General features: G+C 32.9%; 1 pseudogene; it reads left to right on the top strand.

Annotated features, from left to right (window-relative positions):
- The first annotated feature begins 678 nt into the window (after positions 1–678).
- Positions 679–3,002, top strand: LOC149550224 (uncharacterized; annotated as a pseudogene).
- Positions 3,003–26,824: the final 23,822 nt, after the last annotated feature.

Here is a 26,824-nt window from a genome sequence, read left to right as displayed (position 1 = left end):
GTTGGTGAGAATAGAGCATCAACATTTGAAGCAGAGACATATCAGATCAAGGAAGGATCAGATCAGAGTGAGTAGAACAAGGATCTAGAATCAACAACTAAGGATTGTAAGTCATTAGGTCAATACATTCTAATACTCTCTAACCATTGTAATAGGAATGAAAATCCTATGATTATAGGTTGGTCTAATAGCCATATTGTGAGCCTTTCAACAAGGTGCTAAATCCTTTAATAGGGTAAGACTCCAAGTGAGTCTTTGTAAATCCTTTAATCAGGTCACTTTTAATAGAGTGTAAAGCTTTTAACAAGAAAGGCCCTTCATAAGGTAGACCATTGGAAGTGGTCAAAATTTGTAACCTTAAACAATTACATATTACTACAGTGATAATTTGTGGGTGTCATCCCCACCCCAGTTTTACCTTCTCATTTTGGAGGGTGTTTGGGTGACCAAATCTTGTGTTATCTATTTTCGTGCATGTCTTTACTTTTATGTTAATTAGATATGGTAGATGCATATGAATGATCTCACCTAAAAGTTAGTTACTTCTAATTCACACCCCCCACCCTCCCCCCCCACCAGAAGTAAATCTTCACATTTGTAAATTCCAACAATAAAGTTTCTTGACATATTCTTTAATGCTAACCCATCAATAGAAATTTGCATCTCCAAAAAGCAACAATGAGATTGGATGCTTATTTTGCCTTTGGATATGCAAAGGAAGAAGTTGGTGTCCATAGATTAGTGTGGGTCTTTCCATTTGATAGCGCAAAGTAGTGACATACTTCATTTGCTACTATAGTTGTGATTCCTATCCTAAATGATGCTTCTTATGGGTTCTAGATCAACAAATTTGACCTTCTCATTGAAACATTCTAATTTGCATGCCCAAATGGTCAACATGCTAACACAATAGATAGTTTTGTTAGCATTGTTCATATTCCAAAAACATTTTTTGATGTATAAAAATCTTATTTGGGAATAAATGCTTCAGCATTTTTAAAGCAAGAGAATAATATGAACCTAATATTTTCTATAAATCTCAAAACCAAGATGCATAGGAGGATTAAGTTGTTGAAAATTCATCAATTCTTAGCATTTCTTTTTTTTGCACTCAAATGCATCTCCCAATCAATAGTAGCAAGAAGAAATCTTAAAAATTGATAATAGATTTGTCAGTAGTAGGAATGTAATCAACCTTTGATTGTATAGTTTGTAGAGCCTAAAAGACCCAAAGCTGGAGATGCAAGGTTCAAACTTCTATTTATCTTGTCACCTAAAACATTATACATCAATATGTATCTTGAAATACTAGTGTATTACCAACTTATTTTAGGTGTTAATTTTTATTATATATTATCTAGAAATGACCCTATGTTTAGAGGACTAGGCTTTGGTGTTGAACAAAAAAAGCCATTTAGATCTAAGTAAGCCATCATTAATTTAATGTGTTTGATTTAGAGGCTTCAAATAATGTATTTAGTATAATCATTTGTGTTGCTCATGTAGACCTACTATGAGTGGTGGAGGCCACACAGGAGGACAGGGTGCACTTGGAAACTAGCAGCCCATGGGTGTAGCAAATATGAGAATACCATCCCCACAAGTTGGATAACATCAATATGGCAGGCCATCAATTCCTAGTGGAAGATCATGACTTGTAGGATGACATTCACCATTGGTAAGGCCATTCAAGTATTACTTTGTTGATTATATTATTTATATATATAATATATTATAAACATTTGGGAGTTTCTAGTAATCTTTTTAAGGAAAGTTATATAATTATTTAATATAGACATCAAGTGTGATGTACATGTTGGATCTATCACTGGCCCCTAGATTTCAGTAAATGGCCCTATTGAAGGGCCTCTTCATGTGTCTAATCTAGTAGGAGGCTTTGAAAGGGTGACTACCCCTTCTCCACAATAGGTATTTTTTAGATTTTTTTTCTTTTTTTGTATCAACCAATCAGTATGATACATTTTAATTTAATAAGTTTTGACAAGGATTTACATTTTTTGGTTGCCTATAGAAATGGTTTGGATAGTATTTTGTTTATGACATTTAGTGATGTTTTGGTTGTTGTCCTTAATAGGGCTATAATTCATCTTATTTGTAGCATTAGACTCAAGTTCAGGGTTGGTTACCAGTAGTACAACAAACACACCAAATACAGCAACAATTGCAGCCACCATTCCAAAATCAACATCAATCCATGCAATCTGATTCATAGTTGCAAAAATTGTAGTGATTATTGAATTTGCAACAATATGGTCAACATGTGCAATCCTCTCAACTGCATAAGCAACAACCAACATAATCTCAATTATGAATACAAGCCCAACCATCTTTACAAAAATATTGTTAAAAGGAGTAACAACACTCACAACCACATGCCCAACAACCCATACAATTTCCTTCACAATTGTAGGCCCAACAGTCTTTGTAATAGTATGGTCAATAGTTGTAATTTTCACAACAACATGCTCAAAAAACCCCATTTGGCCATGCACCCTATTCATAACAACCATCTAAATATGGGTAGTTTCATGTTTCTTAGTCTCTAATCTAACCACATGTTGCTTCCTCTCTTTAGCAGATTCCTTCCCAAGCTTAGTAACTATCACAACAACAACGGGTGCAACAACTATCACAATAGCAACCCTCTAGTCATCTATTACAATAATAGGTGCCTACTTTGTACAGCAATGTTAAACCCCAACAAAACCTTTCATTTTAACAGTAAATCTAGTTTCCTCTGGTACTAACACCTTTAGTGTAGGCTTCAACTCAACCCTAGCAACAACCACTCTTGATGCACCCTCAAAAAAAGAAGGTGCAGGATAAACATTGTTAATAAATGTAATGACTCAAATTATTTTAGTGAATGTAAAATATCTTAATAATACTTATTCATGATTTTAATTTTTTAGGGTTATTATCAAGTGGCTCCAACACAATAATCTAGACTGCAACAAGTCAGTAATGCATTTATCACTTAGTTGTTGATTTATTTAGGGTTTTTAATGTGGTATAATATGATGCAGGAGCATCTTGGGTCACCTTGTTATCCTACTCATTTTTGTTCATTCTACAAGTTGGTGTTGAATTACTATAGCATTCAGTTGGTGCCGAGTTATTGTAGCACTTAGTTGGTGTTGAATTACTATAGCAATTCCTTCATGTGCTGAGTTATTGTAGCAATTCCTTCATGTGCCAAGTTACTATAGCAATTCTTTCATGTGTCAAGTTACTGTAGCATTTCTTCATGTACCAAGTTACCCAGTGTATGCCAAATGAATCTTCATGTGCCAAGTTACCTAGTGTATATCGAGTGACTCTTCATGTGCCAAGTTTTCCTGCTTATGTTGAGTGTCAGCATTTGGATGTGATTTCTATGAGTTGACTTGTGGGATTTATTTCAATTACAACATTTATGTTAAGATATTTTCTTGGGACATGTCCAGACCATTGTTGGGTCAGCCTTCCTCTTGGGTAATGTTCTAGCATAATTTGCAAGCCATTTTGGGAAGTATATATAGAGTGTTTAGGCTTAGAGTTAGACAAGTTTGGAAGAGGATTGTAGAGCGAAATTGGAAAGTACAAATTTGTTGCTAGATCTTTGAATGTGAATGTATTTTTATTTGGTTGGGACCTAGAAGTCCTTACAACTCGACATATATGAAGATATTTCAATGAATCAATAAAAGTATTTGACTCTTCTTCCTCCTTTGGTTGTTGTTCTTTATGTTTGTTTTTGTTGTTTTAACTCTTGTAGGGTGGTTTGGATAGCTAGGTGAGACCTTGGCATTAGTTATTCTTCCCTTCCTTGCATTAGGTCATATCAAAGCTTGAGCTTCATCTTTGTGGAGATTGGATTGTGTAGAACCCTGATTTGGATTTGGTTGTAGGGTGGAAGATCTATGGATTTGACTTATAACTTGTAGAGGGTTACAATCTTGTAAGAACCTGATTTGTAAAGATGGTTCATGGTAGAGAAAATGTTGATAATGCCATATTAGATTATTTGAGACAAATCACAGCCAGATTAGATGTTGTGGAGACAACCTAGAGGAGAGGAGCACATCTTAATGATGTAAGTGATGATGAAGCAATAGTACTAAATCATAATCAAGAACTTGAAGAAGATCAAGATAAGGAAAGATTTTTGTAAGGGTTGTCTAGGGAAAATTGAAAGCTTGCTATAGAAGTTGTTCCTTATGATGGAAAATTGGATACCAATGTTGTGTTGGACTGGATCTCAGATATGGAGAAGGTCTTTTAGTATGAAAACACTCCTGATAATAGAAAGGTGAAGATTGCAGTCACTAGATTGAAAGGTCATGCATCACTATATTGGGAGCACTTGTAAATTAATAGACAAAGGAGAGGAAAGGAGAAGATTAGAACTTGGCCAAAGATGGTGAACAAGGTAAAGAAAAAATTCCTTCATGCTAATTACCAAGTTAGCATGTTGAGAAATATACAAAATTTGAAACAAAAGGACATGACTGTGAAAGAGTATACTGAGGAATTCTATAGATTGGACATCAGATCTAGACATGTGGATGATGATGTTGAGAAAATTGCAAGGTACATTAATGGATTAAGATCTAGAATTCAAGATGAAATAAGTTTTATGAAGTTGGAAAGTGTGGAAGAAACATACCAATATGCCTTGAAAGCTGAGGAGATCTTAGCAAAGAAGTATGAACAAAGACAAAGAGGTAGATGTGGTAGATTCTAGAGAGGTAGAGGTTGATCTTATGGTGAAGGTGGCAGATCTGAGAGTTTTGTGTAGGATAAAGGTGAATCTGAATGGAAGAATGATGACAAAGGCAAGACCAAATGGAAAAGTGGTAATTCTTACCGAGGAAGAGGTAATTCTTATTCTAGATGTGGATTTCATGGTAATTATTTCAGATGTGGTAAAGAGGGACATAGATCTTTTGAATGTAGATCCTCTAAAAGTGGGCAAGGTAATAGAAATTTTGTGATTCAAGGAGATGATAGGGGTTCACCAAGTGGATTTGAGGCTACAAAAAATTTGATGGTGATAAGAACCTTATGTAATAAGGGAAGTGATGAGGAACCTATTTTAAGGAGAAGACTTTTCAAGACAATATGTAAGATGGCTAGAAAATGTTGCAAAGTGATCATTGATAGTGGAAGTTCTACAAATTTGGCATTAGAAGAGCTAGTTACAAAGTTGCAATTGTAGAGGTTGAAGCATCACAAACCTTATCATGTTTCATGGATCAAAGATGAGCATAAAATATTGGTAAGTGAGCAATGCCTTATGAAGTTCAAGATTGGACATTACTTTGATGAAATTTTGTGTGATATTATGCCTGTGGATTGTTGTCATATTCTAAATTGCGTAGACCTTGGCAATATGATAGATATGTTGTACATGATGGAAGATTGAATCAATATAATCTTTGGATAAATGGGAAGAAACAAATATTGCTACCTTTGATTGTAAGTCCAGATGAGGTCAGTTGTACTGCAATAAAAGTATGCATGGTTAATGGGAAGCAATTCGAAATTGAAGTAAAAAAGAATCAAGTTTTTTTTTCTATAGTTCCTAGAGGACTGAGTGTTGGTAGTAATGACCCAGTAGTGAAAGCTGGTAATGACAGAGTGACAATAGATAGTGATAGCTAAGTACTAGTAGAAATTATAGAATTGTTAAATAAGTATAAGGATATTGTTGCTGAGGATATTCCTAATAGTTTACCTCCAATGAGAAGCATAATTCATTGTATGGATCTAATTCCTAGAGCTAGTTTTCTAAACAAAGCACCATATACATTGACACCTATAGAGAATGAGAACTTAATAGACAAGTGCATGAGTTGTAAAAAGATTTGATCAGAGAAAGCTTGAGTCCATGTGTTGTACCTGTTGTTTTAGCACCTAAAAAGAATGGAGAATGGAGAATGTGTACTAATTCTAGAGCTATTAACAAGATAACAGTGAAATACAAGTTTCCTATGCCGAGGATGGATCACATAATGGATTATTTGAGTGGAGCAAAGTATTTTACCAAGATTGATTTGAAGAGTGGCTATCATCAGATCAAAATAAAAGAAGGTGATAAATGAAAGACTACTTTCAAAACAAAATATGGTTTGTATGAATGGTTGGTTATGCCTTTTGGTTTGACTAATGCACCTAGTACTTTCATGAGGTTGATGAATGAAATTCTGAAAAGATTTTTGGGTAAGTTTTTGATTTTTTATTTGGATGATATTATGATATTTAGTAAGACTAAGGAAGAACATCTTGAGCATATTAGACAAGTATTGAGGACGTTGAAAGAGGAAAATTTGTTGGATAACCTGAAAAAGTGTTCTTTTATGGAAGAGGACATTGTGTATTTGGGATTTGTGATTTCAGTTGATGGTTTGAAGATGGGTTTTGAGAAGGTTAAAGCTATTTTGGAATGTCCTACACTTGAGAATGTGGGTGAGGTAAGATCATTTCATGGTTTGGCTAGTTTTTACAAGAATTTTATAAGGAACTTCAATTCTATTTATAATGTTATGACTTAAACAATGAGGGAGATAAAAAGGAATTAAAGTGGACACATGGAGTTGATAAGAGTTTTGAGACTTTGAAACAAAAGGTTGTTGAATTACCTATATTGGCTTTGCTTGATGTTAACAAAGAATTTCAAGTTGAATGTGATGCAAGTGGTAATGCAATAGGAGCCATATTAAGTCAAGAAGATAAACCTATTGCTTTCTTTAGTGAAAAGTTGAATGATGCTAAAAGAAAGTATTCTGTGTATGATCAAGAGTTTTATGCTATTATTCAAGAATTGAAGAAGTGGACACATTATTTGATTCCTAAAGAATTTTTGTTGTATACTGATCATAAAGATTTACAATCTTGGGAAGTCAACATAAATTGAATCAGAGACATATGAAGTGGGTTGAGTACTTGCAGAGTTTCACATGTTTATTTAAGCATGAGAGTGGAGTTACTAATAGAGTTGCTAATGCATTGAGTAGAAGACATTCTTTGTTGACTAAAATGAAGGTTGAAGTTCTTGGTTTTGATGAAATGAAATAGTTCTATGCTACTGATCCTAATTTTTCTAAGCTGTGTAGAGAGTGTAGAGTACCAAATTTGATAGATCACATAAGTATGATGAGTATTTCATTCAAGAAGGTATGTTGTTCAAAGGCATTCAGTTGTGTATTCCTAGAAATTCTATGAGGTTGAATGTGATTAAGGAAAAGCATAATGGTGGATTAGCTAAACATTTTGGAATTGATAACACATTGAGTTTGCTGAAAGAGAAGTATTATTGGCCAAAAATGTATAAGGATGTTTAGAAATTTGTAAAGAGTTGTGGAGTTTGTCAAATTGTAAGAGTAAATCAAAATACTAGTTTATATACACCTATTACTATTCCTAAGAAACTTTGGAGTGACATCAGTATGGATTTTGTTCTTGAAATACCTAAAATAGTGAAGGGGTATGATTCCATATTTTTTGTAGTGGACATATTTTCTAAGATGGCTCATTTCATACCATGTAAGAAGACATCAGATGTTGAGCATGTTGCTGAACTTTTGTTTAAAGAGATTGTGAGATTACATGGATTACCTAGAAGCATTATTTCTAATAGAGATAGTAAGTTTGTTGGTTATTTTTGGAAGACTTTATGGAAGAAGATGGGTATTGAATTAAAGTTTAGTTCTACATTCCATCCACAAATAGATGGACAAACAGAGGTTGTGAATAGAAGCTTGGGTAATTTGCTAAGATGTTTAGTTGGTAATAAGCCAAGTAATTTTGAGATTGATACTAGAATGCATCCTAGAGGAATATCAGATTTGAGAGATGTTGCTGGTAAAGAAAAGAGAAGCACTATAGGAGAAGAATTTTTTGATTTTATGGAGTCTTTGCATAAGGAAGTGAAGTTGAGGTTAGAAGAAAGTAATTAGAAATATAAAGAGAATTCTGATAAGTATAGAAGAAATCATGATTTTGAAGTTGGTGATGAGGTGATGGTTCATTTGAAGAAAGAAAGATTTCCTATTGGAACATATAGTAAGCTAAAGATTAAGAAATTTTGACCTTGTAAGATCTTGAAGAAGTTTGACAGTGATAATGCTTTAGAAGTTGAGTTACCTAATGACATGGATATATCTCCTATATTCAATGTTGCTAATTTATATAAGTATCATGAGTTAAATGATGAAGTTATTGTTTTAGATGATTATCCTAAGAAGCAGATTGGAGAAGTTGAATAGATATTGGATTAGAGAGTTGGAAAGAGCACAAGAGGAAAAGATTACTATGAATATTTGGTGAAGTGAAAGAACAAGTGTATTGAAGATGCTACATAGATTTCTCAATTTGAATTGGATTTAGCTCAGGTTGTGACATCTCAATGATTTAGGTGAATCATTTCTTTCAACTCCAGTTGTCTGATGTAGGAGCATCCTAGGTTGCCTTGTTATCCTACTCATTTTTGTTCATTCTACAAGTTGGTGCTGAGTTATTATAGCACTTACTTGGTGTTGAGTTACTTTAGCACTTAGTTAGTGCCAAGTTACTATAGTGATTCCTTCATGTGCTGAGCTACTATAGCATTTTCTTCATGTGCCAAGTTATTGTAGCAATTCCTTCATGTGCCAAGTTACTATAGCAATTCCTTCATGTGTTGAGTTACTGTAGCAATTCCTTCATGTGCCAAGTTACTATAGAAATTCCTTCATATGTTGAGTTATTGTAGCAATTCCTTCATTTGACAAATTTTCCTATTATGCCAAATTTCTTCATGTGCCAAGTTACCCAGTGTATACTAAGTAACTCTTCATGTGCCAAGTTACCCAGTGTATGTTGAGTGACCTTTCATGTGCCAAATTTTGCTACTTATGCTGCGTGTCAGCATTTGGATGTGATTTCTATGAGCTAACTTGCAAGATTTATTTCGATTGCAACATTTATGGTAAGATCTTTTCTTTGGATGTGTCTAGACCATTTTTGGGTTGAACTTCCTCTTATGTATTGTTCTAGAATAATCTATAAGCCATTTTGGAAAGTATATATAGCGTGTTTAGGCTTAGAGTTAGACAAGTTTGGAAGAGGATTGTAGAGCTTAGAGTTGGACAAGTTTGGAAGAGGATTGTAGAGCAGAACTGAAAAATCCAAATTTGCTGTTGAATCTTTAAATGTGAATGTATTTGTATTTGGTTGTAACCTAGAAGGCCTTATAGCTGGGCATGTATGAAGATATTTTGATGAATCAATAAAAGTATTTCACTCTTTCTTCCTCCTTTGGTTGTTGTTCTTTGTGTTTGCTTCCATTGTGTTAACTCTTGTAGGGTGGTTTGGATAGCTAGGTGAGCCCTTGGCATTAGTTATTCTTCCCTTCCTTGTTTCATAATATTAACATTGTTTAATGTTTTTGATAAAACTATGGACATTCTCAACATAGTTGCAAGGAATTGTGACAACTAGCTCCACCAATACTTTTTATGTTTACTGAAACCAAGACTATTGTAGCTGTCACACCAGTTAGAGCCCCTAGTTTTGCACTGTTGACTTGTGTCGGGATAGGGCATACTTATCTAGAGGGATACAAGTATTATTATAATAGTGTGACATATGAAAGCAAGGTTTTAAGAAACAATTTTTTATTCAATCTTGTTACCTTCACTTGAAACTTTGTGATTAATGTTAGACATTTAGATTATGCAACTTGCTTAGTAGAGGCCATCTTTTAAGTTAAAATGCTATCATTTGAAAAAAAATATGTTACAGTTTCTTATGGTTTCCAATTTATGTTATCTTGCAAATAGTAGTCATGCTGAAAAATTTTGAGCAACAAAAGCAACTACAACATCCTCGGCTAGAACTACAACAACCTCATCAATAAAAAAAGCCTCAAATTTTGTAACCTCAACAACAACAATAGCCTCAAATGCAATAGTCCAATGCACAACAACAACCACAACTTCAACAGACCTAGCAACAACATCAACCTCAACTACAACCTTAGTAACTTGTTCAACCTTAATTATCGACTACGAGTTTCATTTTATATGATGTTCCATGTGGACCATAGTAGTAAAATATAATAGCAATTTGGTACTTAAATTTTTGATATGATTTTTTACATGGACCTTTGTGTTAACCAACAAAATAGAGCAATGAAGTTTTCAATAATGTATAGAATCCCTTTAGCCTCTCTAACATGGAATCTTACAAGTTGTCACCTCCAAAGAATGTGGGTGGAATTAGGTGTCTAATTTTTAAAGATAATTTATTTTAACAATAGAAATATAGTTCATGGCTATGGAATGCTTTGCATGGTTATTTGTGCTCGTTGATGTGGCTTCAAGGAAAATTTTGAATTTTTCTATATAAGTAGTTATTATTTTAATGTTCTTGATACATTCTCACTTACTTCCTTTTGGCTACTATTACTCCTAAAAATAAACTTTTTTGTGCCTTATGTATGTGCAATGTCATGTGGGCTTAGTAGTCATCATTTTATTTTGAAATGAAAAATATTTTATAATCAATTTTTTTGTCTATTCTTTCCTTAAAAAATAAGCATTTATTTTGTGTAACTACATGGTCAAAGGGTGGATGTAGAATCTGTAGCTACAACTGCATGTTTGATGCATGACCTTGGTGATGTTACATCAAAATTTAAGGCAATACTTAAAATCATAAGTGGAAGAGCAATGCTTGTACTTGAATGTAAGCACTTGACTACACATATATTGAAAGCTAAACCATCTAAGAAAGGCACATATTCTAATGTACTACTTGCAATACTTGATATAATGAAAGATAGGATTGAAAAAAACTTCAAGTCATCTAGCTTTGGAACTCCTAATGCTATACATAACCTATTATAGCTAAATATACTACTAAATATGCTATGAAATATACTCATACAATGCTATACACATTGTATCATTATTCTTCAAATGGTACTAGCTTAATGGAAGAGCACTTGCTTTTAAAGTAGGAGGATGGTGGTTCGATTCCATCATGCCCTATTATAACTAAATATACTACTAAATATGCTACTAAATATACTAATTCTGTGACCAAATAGATCACTAAATATATGACTAAATCAACTTTCAAATTCATCACTAAATATGTGATTAAATATACTATTAATTATATGACTAAATGTGTGACTAAATCAATGATAAATAATAGTGACTTAAATCAGTTAAGTGAATAATAGTAGTTAATATCCAGTCATTTATAACACTACTAAATATACTACTATGTGATTTTAGTCACTAATTTTGATTCGTGACTAAAATATACTACTAAAAGTTAGTCAAGTGTCTAATAGTAGTTAATATCTAGTCATTTATAATGCTACTAAATATACTACTAAATGATTTTAGTCACCAATTTTGATCTATGACTAAAATATACTGCTAATATACTACTAATTTAATAGTATACTTAGTAGCATATTTAGTAGTATATTTTAGTCACAAATCAAAATCGGTGACTTAAGTTGCTTAGTAGTATATTTAGTAGTGTTATAAGTGACTAGATATTAACTACTATTAGTCACTTGACTGATTTTAGTCACATATATACAATTTTTAGTGGTTTTTTTAGTCACATATTGTTGTTTTTGTACTAGTGGGTGGTGACAAGCACAAGAGTAGGAGAGATGAAGACAACAAGGACCACAATGACAAAGGCAAAAAGTCATGCTACATTGCTAAAGAGAAAACATCTAATGAACATGATGATAAAGTGGTATATGTTGCAATAAAGGATGAATCTAGTGAAGATGAGGCAACTGCACTTGTGACCTATGTAAACAAGAATGATAGTTGGATCATTGATAATGGGTGTTCACATAACATGACTAGAGACAAAAGTAAGTTCATTTCATTAATTGTTATGATGGAAATAGTGTAAGATTTGGTAATGATGCACCATGTTTGATAAAAGGAAAGGGTATTATCAAGCTCATAGATAAGATTTTATGTGACAATTCTTAGTATGTTGAAAGACTTAACTATAATATCTTGAGTGTGTCACAATTGAATAATTTGGGATGTAAGGTTAAATTTGAAAACAAGGTTGCTAAGATATATGACAAGAATGGAAGACCGATTAGAAAAGGTTATTAGACTACAAGTAATCTATTCTATCTTGATATAGACAATGCTACTTGTCTAGTTGTAAAATATGATGATGTATGGCTATGGCACAAAAGATTATGTCATGTCAATTTTGATAACTTGGTTAGTATCAGTAACATGAGAAAGGTTAGAGGATTGCCTAAGTTGAAGAAGCCTGATAATGTAATGTGCAAACAATGTCAATTGGGCAAGATGACAAAGTCAAGTTTTAAGAGTACAACTTATACTTCTAAAGGAAAACTACTGATTGTTCATACTAACTTGTGTGGACCAATTGAATCACAAAGCTACAAAGGAAATAAGTATATTGTGTTATTTGTTGATGATTATTCTAGAATGATGATAGCTATGTTTCTAAAAAAGAAATCTAATGCCTTCCAAATTTTTAAGTGATACCTAACAAGAGTTGAGAAGGAAATAGGTAAAAATTTGAAGTGTTTAAGATCTGATGGAGGAGGAGAATTCACATCAAATGAATTTGAGATGTTCTGTAATGATAGAGGAATCAAAAGATAGACATCTTCCCCTAGAAACCGTCTACAAAATAGAATTATTGAAAGGAGGAATAGATCTGTAATAGAATGTGTTAGAACACTCATGATGGAGAAGAATGTTTCTTTGAAATACTAGAGAGAAGCTATAAATATAGTTGTTTATACCTTGAACCATGTACAAGTGAAGAAAGGTACTCATCCAACACCTTTTGAACTATGGTATGGATACTCACCCAATGTAAAATACTTAAAGGTATTTGGAAGTAAATGTTACATTCTTAAAGATTTCAAGAATGGTAAATTTGATGCAAAAAGTGAAGAAGGTATATTCTTAGGTTATTCCATAAGAAGTAAACTTTATAATTGTTTGATGTAACACTACCAAAAGAAAAAACAAAAAAAAATATGAAACCCAAAACAAACACAAAGGACACCATATTTTTTTTAATCAAATAATTTAATACAAGAAAAAATACACAGATTGAAACACTCTCAATCTAAAAACCTCAAATAACAAGTAAATATCATCCAAATATGATTCCATAAAGATTCTAATACATAAAGAGTTCAGTACAATAATGAAGTACAATCTCATCCTTAAATGCCCATGTCCAAAATATGGACCCTATAAGCAAATAAATAATGATTCCAGAAGAAATTCAATAAGAATCTTTAGCTACTTGTAAACTCAAAGCTCCTGGAAAACATATAATAATGCAACACAACACAGCAAGGGGGCTTAGTACACACTGATATAAAAAAAACATAATCTGTCTGCATGCATGTTAGTATAAACACATTCATAAATAAAATGCAAATATCTGATTACTTCAACATAGAGTAGTTTCATAAATAATATGCAAGAAGTAAACATTTACTCATCATTGCAAAATTAAACTCGCACTAAGAATAACCCATAAATGAATCATATATATACTGAGGTGTCATCGTTATGGCACTAAGATTCTGCATCCATGTATGGTATAACCATAGTCAACACATAAAAAAATTCTCTATTATACTTGTCAATGACAAAATAGAGATAAGCCTAGTTCTCTGTACTTAACCATATAGGTTTAAGTTATAGGTAAGGCCAATTATCTTTTATATATAATTAACCCACCCAATTTATTTTAAAATTATCACTAAATAAATTAACTGAATAGGATAAACCAAATTGAGCCACCTCGATATACATTCATCACTACTATTCTTAAAATACACCTCAAACAGATATACAAATATTGCACATGCATCAGATATAAAATCAATATACAAAATGATACTACATTCTCTAACCTATTCATAACACGTCATATTCTACCAAGTTCAAAGTTAAATATAGATAGTTTATTCATTAGAAATATAACCCATAATATCAAGATCATGGAAATACATTTGAACTAGACTCAGCTCAACAATACTCACATAATCTTCATACTATACATGAATTTCCAGCTAACCAAACCATCTACATTTATCCTCAAATTGATCAAGATACAGATTAAAATGTCTATGATACTCTTGTTTTAAAAGTCATTTCATCAACACAAATCATAATCTGTCTCATGCTTGAAACATCTTCATTACACTAATGAACTGAAACTCCTCTTTATAATAAAAAGATCACTAATTCATAGAATTTAATTTTCTAAACATCATATAAATGTTCATCAGAATGCTTCAAAACATATTCAAACTAATTTAATCATGCCTGGCAGACTTCTTCAAGTAATGTGATATATATATATATATATATATATATATATATATATATATATATATATATATATATATATAAATAAAACAAAACATCAATAACGATACCATGTATTCCACATAAACTCCAATATCCAAATGCTAATTCTATTTATGGTCAATTCATAAGCTAACTCCAATTTTTGAATTGCACCAACTAATTAACAATATGTCACTGCCCATAACCAGAATCTTAATAACATATGAAACTGTGATTCTAAATCAAATTAAATGCACAATTCAATAAGCAGTAGTTACTTTAACTCGATATCTTTCTACATTCTTTCTTTACTGAGCAATTATGATATCGCAATGATATATATATATATATATATATATATATCGGCCTGTTTTACAATTTTCTTTTTTTTTTCTATTTCAACAAGATATCCTGATTGGTATTGATAACAACAATCTTACCAAGTTCCTAATTATCATAAGGCACCTATTGCCAATGATAAGTAAGTCAACACAACAATTCTCCACAGCATCGACTACCAACAGCACACAAAAATAATATGCTAACAAATGTTACTACAACACTTTTATAAATTTTGAGTAAACCATAAGACCAAATGCCCTTCCACAATTAATGAAAATGCTCAAAGGTTTTCCTATGTTTTAGTTTTTCTTTTATTTTTACAACTCACATATCAGAAAAGACTTTAAAATATTGACATTCAATTACAATCGATGTGGGTCGGATTGAGTTTATTACTCGTATGTATTTATGTAATTCATAGGATAGGCTTGGATTTAAAATCCCAATCAAATCATGTAAACAAAGAAACATTCACTCTTATTCTCATAATGCTGACAAAGAATAGCGAAAAAAAAAAAGAAAAAAAAGAACATTCCAAATTAAACATATTCCTTAACCTCTTGCGAACTGTATGACAAAATTCCTCTGCTATTACCATAATAACACTGACCCATTTCTAGATCTCATAAAAACAAGATAACTAAAACCAGACATCACAAAAATTTCCAGTTTGAAATCAAAATATAATGCCTATTAACACAAAGTATTAGCTGCTCGATAGCCTTTATGATATTTAATATTATATCCGAAATTTGCTAATATAGCATGCAAAGTTTTCTTAGCTATCATGCTATACCCACATCCATTTTTGGATGTACATAGAGTTCCATAACTTCAAACCCTGCATACACCCAACCATGGGTGTCGATATATATACAAAAACGTAACCATTCATTTTAAATGACATTTTTTTTGCATCTTCAAAAGAAATAAATAACACACAGCATAACAAAGTATAGGGTTACAAGAAAAGCCCCCTACCTCCAAAATCTAAGAAGGTGAACAAACACTCAACCCACAGTTTTGAGATTTAGCTCGCCTCCAAAGCCCTAAAAATTGAATCGATAGCCTTAAGAGAAACCTCAAAAGAAATAACTGTAGCTAAGAGCAATACAACAAATTGAGTCTCATAAAATAGAGCTCCATTCCAACCATGTTGCCTATTCAACAGCAACACCACGCAGGTGGTTTATTCACCAAGAAAGCGGCCCAAATCTTGGCCAAAACCTTGCAAAATTTAACACCAAGATGGAATGGCCAACTCATTCCTAAGTGCCATTACTTCCCACCTTCATGCATTAATTCAACTGCAGGACTGGGTATGATGACAAACCCTATTCACCGCCACATAATTGGCTTTCAGAAAACAAAATCATATGACCCTTTCAAAATATTAGAAACCCCCTTAGGGTTTTATAAAAATAAAATCCCTATATCCAATATAACAAAAGGGGTGAAACAGTAACTTCTATACTATAGCTGCGGTGATCAAACTTAGTAGCTTTTATATAATGACTTCACACTTTTAAATTTGTGTGAATTTTAAAAAAAAATCTAAACTTATTATATCTAAGCATTTACATGAACTAACATTTACTCTAGAATTTATAGATTTCACCAGTAAAATACATATATACATATGGGTGAGAAAACATCAGTACGCATAAGAGTTTTTTTTTTTTTTCCAAATCTTAGTAACACTAGAATGAATTTTCCATATTCATAAAAATGTGTTTAATTTTCTAAAATTATGGAAAACATCCATGTTTATCTTAAAAGAATATAGTTAATTCTTAACATAAATCAATTTAGAAATAAAATGCGTAACATATTACTTCAACGCTTAAGTCATGCATTCTATTATTTAATTAAATTTAGTACCATCCAACTCAAAATTAATATCTGTTCTGAGTTCAAACATGCATTTAGAATCAACGTTATCAGTCAGTCGAAATAGCTAAATTCTTATCACAACTAAACTGACATAACCAGGTGACGATCACTATAACTGTATCAACACGGACCAAATTTAACTAATTAAATTTAACAAATTAAAAAATTGAGTTTGATAATATCAAAGCAATGAACTTGAATCATAGCAACATCTGAGGCAAACGGAGAGAAACAGGAAAGAGTAAGGTCAGGCATGACATCCTCCCCCACTAGTTTTTACTTTCTCCTGGAAGTCAACAAATAAGTACGGATGAGCTGGTCTGATCATTACAATGTCTTCCTAGGTAGCAGATGTTTCATCATTGTTGTCCCATAGGACCTTTACTTGCTTTATTTCTCTTCCTCTTAAACTCAAGGTTCTGCTTTGCATGATCTGTACTGGTTCCAGCATGATTTGACCATCCAAAATCTGCAAAGTTTTCCAGTCAAGCACGTGAGCAATATCAAGAATATACTTACGCAAAACTGAAACATGAAATACATTATGAATGTGTGAAAGATTTGGTGGCAAGGCAAGTTTGTAGGAAACTAGTCCAATCCACTCCAGAATTTCAAATGGACCTACAAATTGTGGTGCTAACTTGGATCCCTTTCCATACCAAATTGGACTCTTATGTGGCCTTACCCAGAGAAACACTTTATCACCAACCAAGAATTGACAGTTGATTCTATGCTTATCAGCATATTTCTTTTGTCTATCTTGAGCAGTAATAAGATGCTCTCTGATCCTCTTAACCTGCTACTCCAAATCTTGCAACATATCAGATCCTAAAAGAGTCTTTTTTTCTAAATTATCCCAGCTGAGAGGTGTCCTAAAAGGTCTACCATACAACACTTAAAATGGTGCCATACCTATGGAACTATGATATCCATTATTGTACGCAAACTCTACCAAATGAAAGTACTCCTCCCATTTATTCTGTCTATCCATTACGTACATCCTAAGCATGTCTTCCAGAATCTGGTTGACACGTTCAGTTTGTCCATCTATTTTTGGATGATAAGCTAAACTAAAATTAAGCTAAGTACCTAACTCTCACTACAAGGATTTCCAAAGAGATGAAGTAAACACTAGATCCCTATCAGAAATAATCTTTTTAGGAATCTTGTTTAACTTAACTATCTGTTCCAAATAAACTTTGGCAACTGTTGTTGCATTATAGGATGATCTCACCGGAATAAAATGAGCAACCTTCAAAAATTGGTCTACTACCACCATAATAGCATCATGCCTATGAGCTGTAATAGGCAATCCAGTTATGAAATCTATAGAAATGGTGTCCCATTTCCATTCTGGAATACTATGTGACTGTAATAATCCTGCAGGGTGTTGATGTTCAGCTTTAACTCACTGACACTCCAAACATCAAGCCACAAAATCTGCTATGTCTCTCTTCATTCCAAGCCAATAATAATGATGCTTAAGGTCATCAAGCATTTTCTTGACACCCGAATGATCTGAATATGGTGCTTTGTGAGCCTCAAACAAAACTAGATTTCTCAAATCACCCCACTTAGGAACATACACACTCCCTCTATATAGCAACAAACCTTCAAAATTCATTGAATACCCCTCAAAATGCCCTTCTAAGATGTTGTCGCTATCAATAACAGCCTTAACATCTTGAAACCAATGATCTGCAGAAAGATTTTGAAGTATCTTATCCCTAAGATCCACCATTAGGATCAAAGAAGATAATTCATGCCGCCTTCTACTTAGCACATCAGCCACCACGTTCTCCTTCCCATGCACATACTTAATCTCAAAGTCATATTCACATAGGAACTCCATCCATCTTTGCTACCTAGCGTTGAGATCTAGTTGTGTGAAAAGATATTGAAGGCTATGATGATCAGAATGTAACTCAAATCGTTGACCCAAAAGAAAATGCTGCCACTTAGTCAAAGCATGCATTATCATAGCAAGTTCAAGATCATGAGTTGGGTAATTCACCTCATGACTCTTTAGCTTTCCAGACTCATAAGCTATAAACATCCCTCTTGCATCAAAATTACCCCAATGCCATCCAAGGAGGCATCAGTGCAAACCACAAATTCCTTAGCTGAATTAGGGATTGCCAAAACTGGTGCATTGGTTAAACATTCCTTAAGTTTCTAAAATGCTACCTTGCACTCCCCTATCCATACAAATTTCTTCCCTTTTCTCTGAAGAGATGTGATAGGATGCACTATTTTGGAGAAGTTTGACACAAATCTACAGCAATAGCTTGCTAAACCCATGAAACTTTGAACCTCAAACACATTCGTAGGTGCTGGCCAATCAACAATAGCCCGAATCTTGGATGGATCTACAAAAATTCCATCACCTAAAATGATATGTCCTAAGTAGCAAATCTCCGATCTGAAGAGTTCACACTTCTCAAGATTGCCATACAGTCTATTCCTAAGAAGGCATTGCAAAACTTTCCCTAAATGCTACTCATGCTCCTCAACAGAATTAGAATATACTAATATGTCATCCAGAAATACCACTATGAACTTGTCAAGGTAAGTTCTAAACACACCATTCATTAGGCTCATGAAGACAAAAGGTGCATTTGTCAACACAAAAGGTACTACTGTGAATTCATAGTGTCCATACCTAGTGCAAAAAGCTATTTTATGAATATCAGCTTCTTGGATTCTAAGTTGATGATATCCGGATTTTAGATCAATCTTTGAAAAAACTCGGGCACCCTTGACCTAGTCAAACAAGTCATCAATTCTAGGCAAAGGATACCTGTTCTTAATAGTGACCTTGTTCAACTGTCTATAGTCTATACAAAGTCTTATAGAACTATCTTTCTTCTTGACAAAGATTACCAGAGCACCCCATGGCGAAACACTAGGATGAATCAAACCTTTCTCCAAAAGCTCTTCCAACTAAAATTTAAGTTCAACCAGCTCTTGAGCTATCATTCTGTAAGGAGTCTTTGAAATTGGTTTCATTCCTGGCGCTAAATTGATCCAAAAATCAATTTCTCTTCTCGGAGGTATTCCTGAAATCTCTTCGACAAATACATCCAAAAAACTCTACAAGACTGGATGATTACGAAAAGAACCTTTATCCATGGAATCATTTAAGTTGTTTACCGATATGGCAAACAAACTGCAGCCTTTTCGAACACACCTTGCCAGTTGCTTGGTAGAAATTGTCCGCAAAGAGATGGGTCTCTTGATTTCCACAATAACTCTTGCTAATCCAAGATCATCTACACAACTGATTAACTTATCCTTGCAATCCAAAATGGCTAGATGTTGTTCTAACCAATCCATACCCAAAACTATGTCATACGATCCTAAAGGTATTACCCTAAGGTTCGTTGAAGTAGTGAAATTTTTCATATGAATCTTACAGTCACGAGCAATAATATCAACATTCACCTTGGATCCTAACGCTAACTCCACTTGCCATCTGTCCCTTGTCCTAACCATAGGAATTCCTCTATTTGCAACTAAAGAAGAAGAAATAAATGAATCTGTAGCTCCAGAGTCAAATAAAATAGATACTTTCATACCTTGAGTATTACCCTGAGCTTCAATAACCATGTTTTGGTGTTTCACTTGCTTCTGATCCAGGGTTGCAAAGATACGGTGTTTCTTAGTAGAATCACCAAGTGTCACTTCAAACCTAGTTGGCTTAGGTCCAACCCTCAGCTTGTCCCAGTTAGGACATTGATACTGGTAATGACCCAATTGACCACAATGAAAACACTCAATAGATTTCCCGAATCCCATAGTTTGACCAGAAGAATTAGGAAATGGCTTATTACTCTGCACACTTTGAGGTGTTTGAGATGGTTTAGGCTATTCTGAACCCTTGGAATTCTTACCAAACTTTCTCTTCTTGAATTTCCCACTAGAAAATCCTATTTTTGAACTGCCTTGTGGAGGCTTTTGATTCCTACTGACATCCAGAGTAGGTGGATTCATGCTAGTTTTGTATGAAGCCCCATGATGACTAGACTTCATTTCAATCAACTTTGCTCGCTTTGAAGCTTCCTACATAGTCAAAGGTCGAAAAGTTCTCACTTCCTCCCCAATCTTGGGCAAAAGTCCTCTGATGAATTGCTATATCATGGCCTTATCATTTTCAGCCCACCTAGAAAACTTCTTAAGCTTGTAGAACCTACATTCATAAGCTTCCACTGTAGAGCCAGACTGCACAATCTGAAAGAACTCCTCTGCATAGGCCTGATGCCAATATTTTGACATGAACCTCTCCTTGAATCGCTCTACAAAGAGCTCCCAAGTAACTAGAGAGATATCAATGCCCAGCTTCTCCAACTCCTGCTCCCACCACAAGGAACCAAATCCTCTCAAATGCATAACTTTCCATCTTACCTTCACGTTACTCAAGTAACGGTGTAAGAAAAATCATCGCTCAATGTTCAGCAGCCAAGCTTTTGCCGATGTACCCTATTCTATACCGTAGAATAACGGTCCTTTCATCTTGGAAAGATCCTTGAGCTGAGTTCTTGTCACTGGATCTTCCTCGACAGGAAGGTTAATACCTTGCACAAGAGGTCTTCTATCATTCACTTCCCCACCAGGAACCTAGTTATTAGCCTCAATATTATTGAGACATTCTAGTATCCTTTGAAGTACCATAGCTTGATCTGTCTAATTATCTTGGTTGTTTCCAACCCCAACATTCTGATCAAACTGATCATTCCTAGAAAAATTATGGTGCCTAGGACCTCTACCACGGCCCCTACCCTTGCCTCGGCCAGCAAGGTTATCCTCAAGAATGTCACATCCATGAATTCCTCTAGTGACGAGAGGCATGATAGCAACCTAAAAACAAAAATCTATTAATACGCATTGATAACGGGTTAAATCCTATAACCCAAAATCCTGGTTATTCTAAACTAGGCTCTGATACCAAATGTACCACTACCACAAGCAAAAACAAAAAAAAATATGAAACCCAAAACAAGCACAAAGGACACCATATTTTTTTTAATCAAATCATTTAATACAAGAAGAAATACACAGATTGAAACACTCCCAATCTGAAAACCTCAAATAACAAGTAAATATCATCCAAATATGATTCCATAAAGATTCTAATACATAAAGAATTTAGTACAATAATGAAGTACAATCTCATCCTTAAATGCCCATGTCCAAAATATGGACCCTATAAGCAAATAAATAATGATTCCAGAAGAACTTCAATAAGCATCTTTAGCTACTTTTAAACTCGAAGCTCCTAGAAAACATACAATAACGCAACACAACACAGCAAGGGGGCTTAGTACACACTGATATAAAAAAACATAATCTGTCTACATGCATGTTAGTATAAACACATACATAAATAAAATGCAAATATCTGATTACTTCAGCACAGCATAATTTCATAAATAATATGCAAGAAGTAAACATTTACTCATCATTGCAAAATTAAACTCGCACTAAGAATAACCTGTAAATGAATCATATATATACTGAGGTGTCATCATTATGGCACTAAGATTCTGCATCCATGTATGGTATACCCATAGTCAACACATAACAAAATTCTCTATTATACTTGTCAATGACAAAATAGAGATAAGCCTTGTTCTCTGTACTTAACCATATAGGTTTAAGTTATTGGTAAGGCCAATTATCTTTTATATGTAATCAACCCACCCAATTTATTTTAAAATTATCACTGAATTAATTAACTAAATAGGATAAACCAAATTCAGCCACCTCGGTATACATTCATCACTACTATTCTTAAAATACACCTCAAACAGATATACAGAGATTGCACATGCATCAAATATAAAATCAATATACAACATGATACTACATTCTTTAACTTGTTTGTAACACATCATATTCTGCCAAATTCAAGGTTAAGTATAGATAGTTTATTCACTAGAAATATAACCCATACTATCAAGATCATGGAAATACAATTGAACTAGCCTCAGCTCAACAATACTCATAGAATCTTCATACTATACATGAATTTCCAGCTAACCAAACCATCTACATTTATCCTCAAATTGATCAAGATACAGATTAAAATGTATATGATACTCTTGTTTTAAAAGTCATTTCATCAACACAAATCATAATCTGTCTCATGTTTGAAACATCTTCATTACACTAATGAACTAAAACTCCTCTTTATAATAAAAAGATTACTAATTCATAGAATTTAATTTCCTAAACATCATATAAATGTTCATCAGAATGCTTCAAAACATATTCAAACTAATTTAATCATGCCTGGCAGACTTCTTCAAGTAATGTGATATATATATATATATATATATATATATATATATATATATATATATATATATATATATATATATATAAAACAAAACATCAATAACGATACCTTGTATTCCACATAAATTCCAATATCCAAATGCTAATTCTATTTATGGTCAATTCATAAGCTAACTCCAATTTTTGAATTGCACCAACTAATTAACAATATGTCACTGCCCATAACCAGAATCTTAATAACATACGAAACTGTGATTCTGAATCAAATTAAATGCACAATTCAATAAGCAGCAGTTACTTTAACTTGATATCTTTCTGCATTCTTTCTTATATCAGTCTATTTTCCAATTTTCTTTTTTTTTCTATTTCAACAAGATATCCTTACTCGTATTGATAACAACAATCTTACCAAGTTCCTAATTATCATAAGGTAGCTATTGCCAATGATAAGTAAGTCAACACAATAATTCTCCACGACATCGACTACCAACAACACAAAAAAATAATATGCTAACAAATGTTACTACAGGACTTTTATAAATTTTGAGTTAATCATAAGACCAAATGCCCTTCCACAGTTAATGAAAATGCTCGAAGGTTTTTCTATGTTTTAGTTTTTCTTTTTTTTTTACAACTTGCATATCAAAAAAGACTTTAAAATACTGACGTTCAATTACAATCGTTGTGGGTCGGATTGAGTTTATTACCCGTATGTATTTATGTAATTCATAGGACACGCTTGGATTTAAAATCCAAATCAACCCATGTAAACAGAGAAACGTTCACTCTTATTCTCATAATGCTGACAAAGAATAGTGAAAACAAAAAAAAAAAGAACATTCCAAATTAAACATATGCCTTAACTTCTTGCGAACTGTATGACGAAATGCCTCTGCTATTACCATAATAACACCGACCCATTTCCAGATGTCATAAAAACAAGATAACTAAAACCAGACAGCACAAAAATTTCCAGTTTGAAATCAAAATATAATGCCTATTAACACAAAGTATTGGTTGCTCGATAGCCTTTATGATATTTAATATTATATCTGAAATTTGCTAATACAGCATGCAAAGTTTTCTTAGCAGTCACGCTATACCTACATCCATTTTTGGATGTACATAGAGTTCCATATCTTCAAACCCTACATACACCCAACCATGGGTGTCAATATATATATATGAAAAATGTAACCATTCATTTTAAATGACATTTTTTTTGCATCTTCAAAAGAAATAAATAACAAACAACATAATAGAGTATAGGGTTACAAGAAAAGCCCCCTACCTCCAAAATCTAAGAAGGTGAACAAACACTCAACCCATGGCCCTGAGATTCAGCTCACCTCTAAAGCCCTAAAAATTGAATCGATAGCCTTAAGAGCAACCTCAAAAGAAATAACTGTAGCTGAGAGCAATACAACAAACTGAGTCTCATAAAATAGAGCTCCATTCCAACCATGTTACCTATTCAACAGCAACACCACACAAGTGGTTTACTTCACCAAGCAAGCAGCCCAAATCCCGGCCAAAACCCTACAAACTTCAACATCAAGATGGAATGGCCAACTCATTCCTAAGTGCCATTACTTCCCACCTTCATGCATTAATTCAACTGCAGGACTGGGTATGATGATAACCCCTATTCACTGCCACATAATTGGCTTTCGAAAAACAAAATCATATGACCCTTTCAAAATATTAGAAACCCCCTTAGGGTTTTATAACAATAAAATCCCTATATCCAATATTAAAAAAGGGGTGAAACAATAACTTCTATGTTATAGCTGCGGTGATCAAACTTAGCAGATTTTATATAATGACTTCACACTTTTGAATTTGTGTGAATTTTTTAAAAAATGTAAACTTATTATATATAAGCATTTACATGAACTTACATTTACTCTAGAATTTATAGATTTCACCAGAAATACATATATACATATGGGTGAGAAAACATCAATATGGATAAGAGTTTTTTTTTTTTTTCCAAATCTGAGTAACACCAAAATGAATTTGCCATATTCATAACAGTGTGTTTAATTTTCTAAAATTTTGAAAAACATCCATGTTTATCTTAAAAGAATATAGTTAATTCTTAACATAAATCAATTTAGAAATAAAATGCCTAACATATTACTTCAACGCTTAAGTCATGCATTCTATTATTTAATTAAATTCAGTACCATCCAACTCAAAATTAATATCTGTTCTGAGTTCAAACATGCATTAAGAATCAACATTATCAGTCAGTCGAAATAGCTGAATTCTTATCACAACTAAACTGACATAACCAGGTGATGATCACTATAACTGTATCAACACGGACCAAATTTAACTAATTAAATTTAACAAATTAACAAATAGAGTTTGATAATATCAAAGCAATGAACTTGAATCATAGCAACATCTAAGGCAAACGAACAGAAATAGGAAAGAGTAAGGTCAGGCATGACATTTGAATTCTAACACTAACAAAGTTGTGGAAAGTGCAAAAGTGACTTTTGTTAAATATACAGAAGTATGTGAAGTTGAACCTATGAAAGAACCAAAAGAATATGAATCATTTGTATACTCCTATGAAGGTATGCCTTCTGAAGAAGATGCTAAAAATCAAGCCACAAACCAACAACAAGTGTCAATAACTTCTAAGTCCCAAACTATGAATGTTGAGTTGCGTTCAGGATACGAGCTACATTTAGAAGATGAGATACAAAACAAAGTTGAAGAACATTTAGATTTTGAGATTAGTAGAGATGTTGAGTTACCTAATAGAGATGTACAAAATTATTCTAAAACTAAAAGACCAAATGAAGAAACAAGAGCTAAACCAAGATTATCTAAATATGTCAAAAGACATCATCTCGCTGCAAAAATTATTGGAGATAAAGATGCTAGAACAATGCCAAGAAATAGATTGAAAGCTGATACATGTTTTTTGAGCATGAAGGAACCTAAATTAATAAAATATGCATTATAATATGAATACTAGAGTAAGGCCATGAAAGAAAAGATAGAACAAATTGAGAAAAACAAGACATGGACTCTAGTTCCTAGACCAAAAGACAAGAATGTGATTGGCACCAAGTAGGTATTCAGAAGAAAACTAGATAAAAATGGTGAAGTAACAAGGAACAAGGCAAGATTAGTCTATAAAGGATATGCACTAGAAGAAGGAATTGACTATAGAGAGACATTGGCCCCTCTTGTTATATTTGAAAGAGTAATAACTTTACTTGCTTATTTTGCATACAAATGTCTCAAAGTTCATCAAATAGATGTTAAATTTGCATTTCTGAATGGTATAAAGGTTTTTTTTATTTTAACAATAAGAACATGGTATGAAAATTACACAAAGCTCTATATGGTTTGAAACAAAAACCAAGAGCATGGTATGAAAATTACACAAAGCTCTATATGGTTTGAAACAAAAACCAAGAGCATGGTATGAGAGACTTCATAAGTATCCTGTGAAGATTGAATTTGAAATGACTGATGATAACAACAATCTGTACATAAAGACAGAGAAAGGAAAAGGTTTTTTGTTATCTAAATTTTTTGTTGATGATATAATATTTGGAGGTCAAGATTCCTTATATAAATATTTTGCAAATGAAATGAAACAAGAATTCAAAATGTCTATGTTTGGAGAGATCAAATTCTTTCTGGGTTTGCAAGTATATCAGATGAAATATGGTATATAATTCACTTGGTCAAAATATGCCAAAGAAATACTAAATTTTTTTTAGATTGGAGGATTCAAAACTAGTAAGTATACCTATGGTGAAAGGACTCAAGTTTTCAAAGAATGATGATTTAGTTGAAGTTAATCAAACACTATACAGGTCTATGATTGGAAAATTACAATATTTAGTACATAGTAGACCTAACATTGC

This window comes from Cupressus sempervirens, chromosome 7 (genome assembly GCF_028749045.1).
Source record: "Cupressus sempervirens isolate cs-2001-9-10 chromosome 7, ASM2874904v1, whole genome shotgun sequence".
NCBI lineage: Eukaryota > Viridiplantae > Streptophyta > Pinopsida > Cupressales > Cupressaceae > Cupressus > Cupressus sempervirens.
The sequence above is the reverse complement of the archived record's forward strand: the minus strand, read 5'-3'. Positions and strand labels throughout refer to the sequence as shown.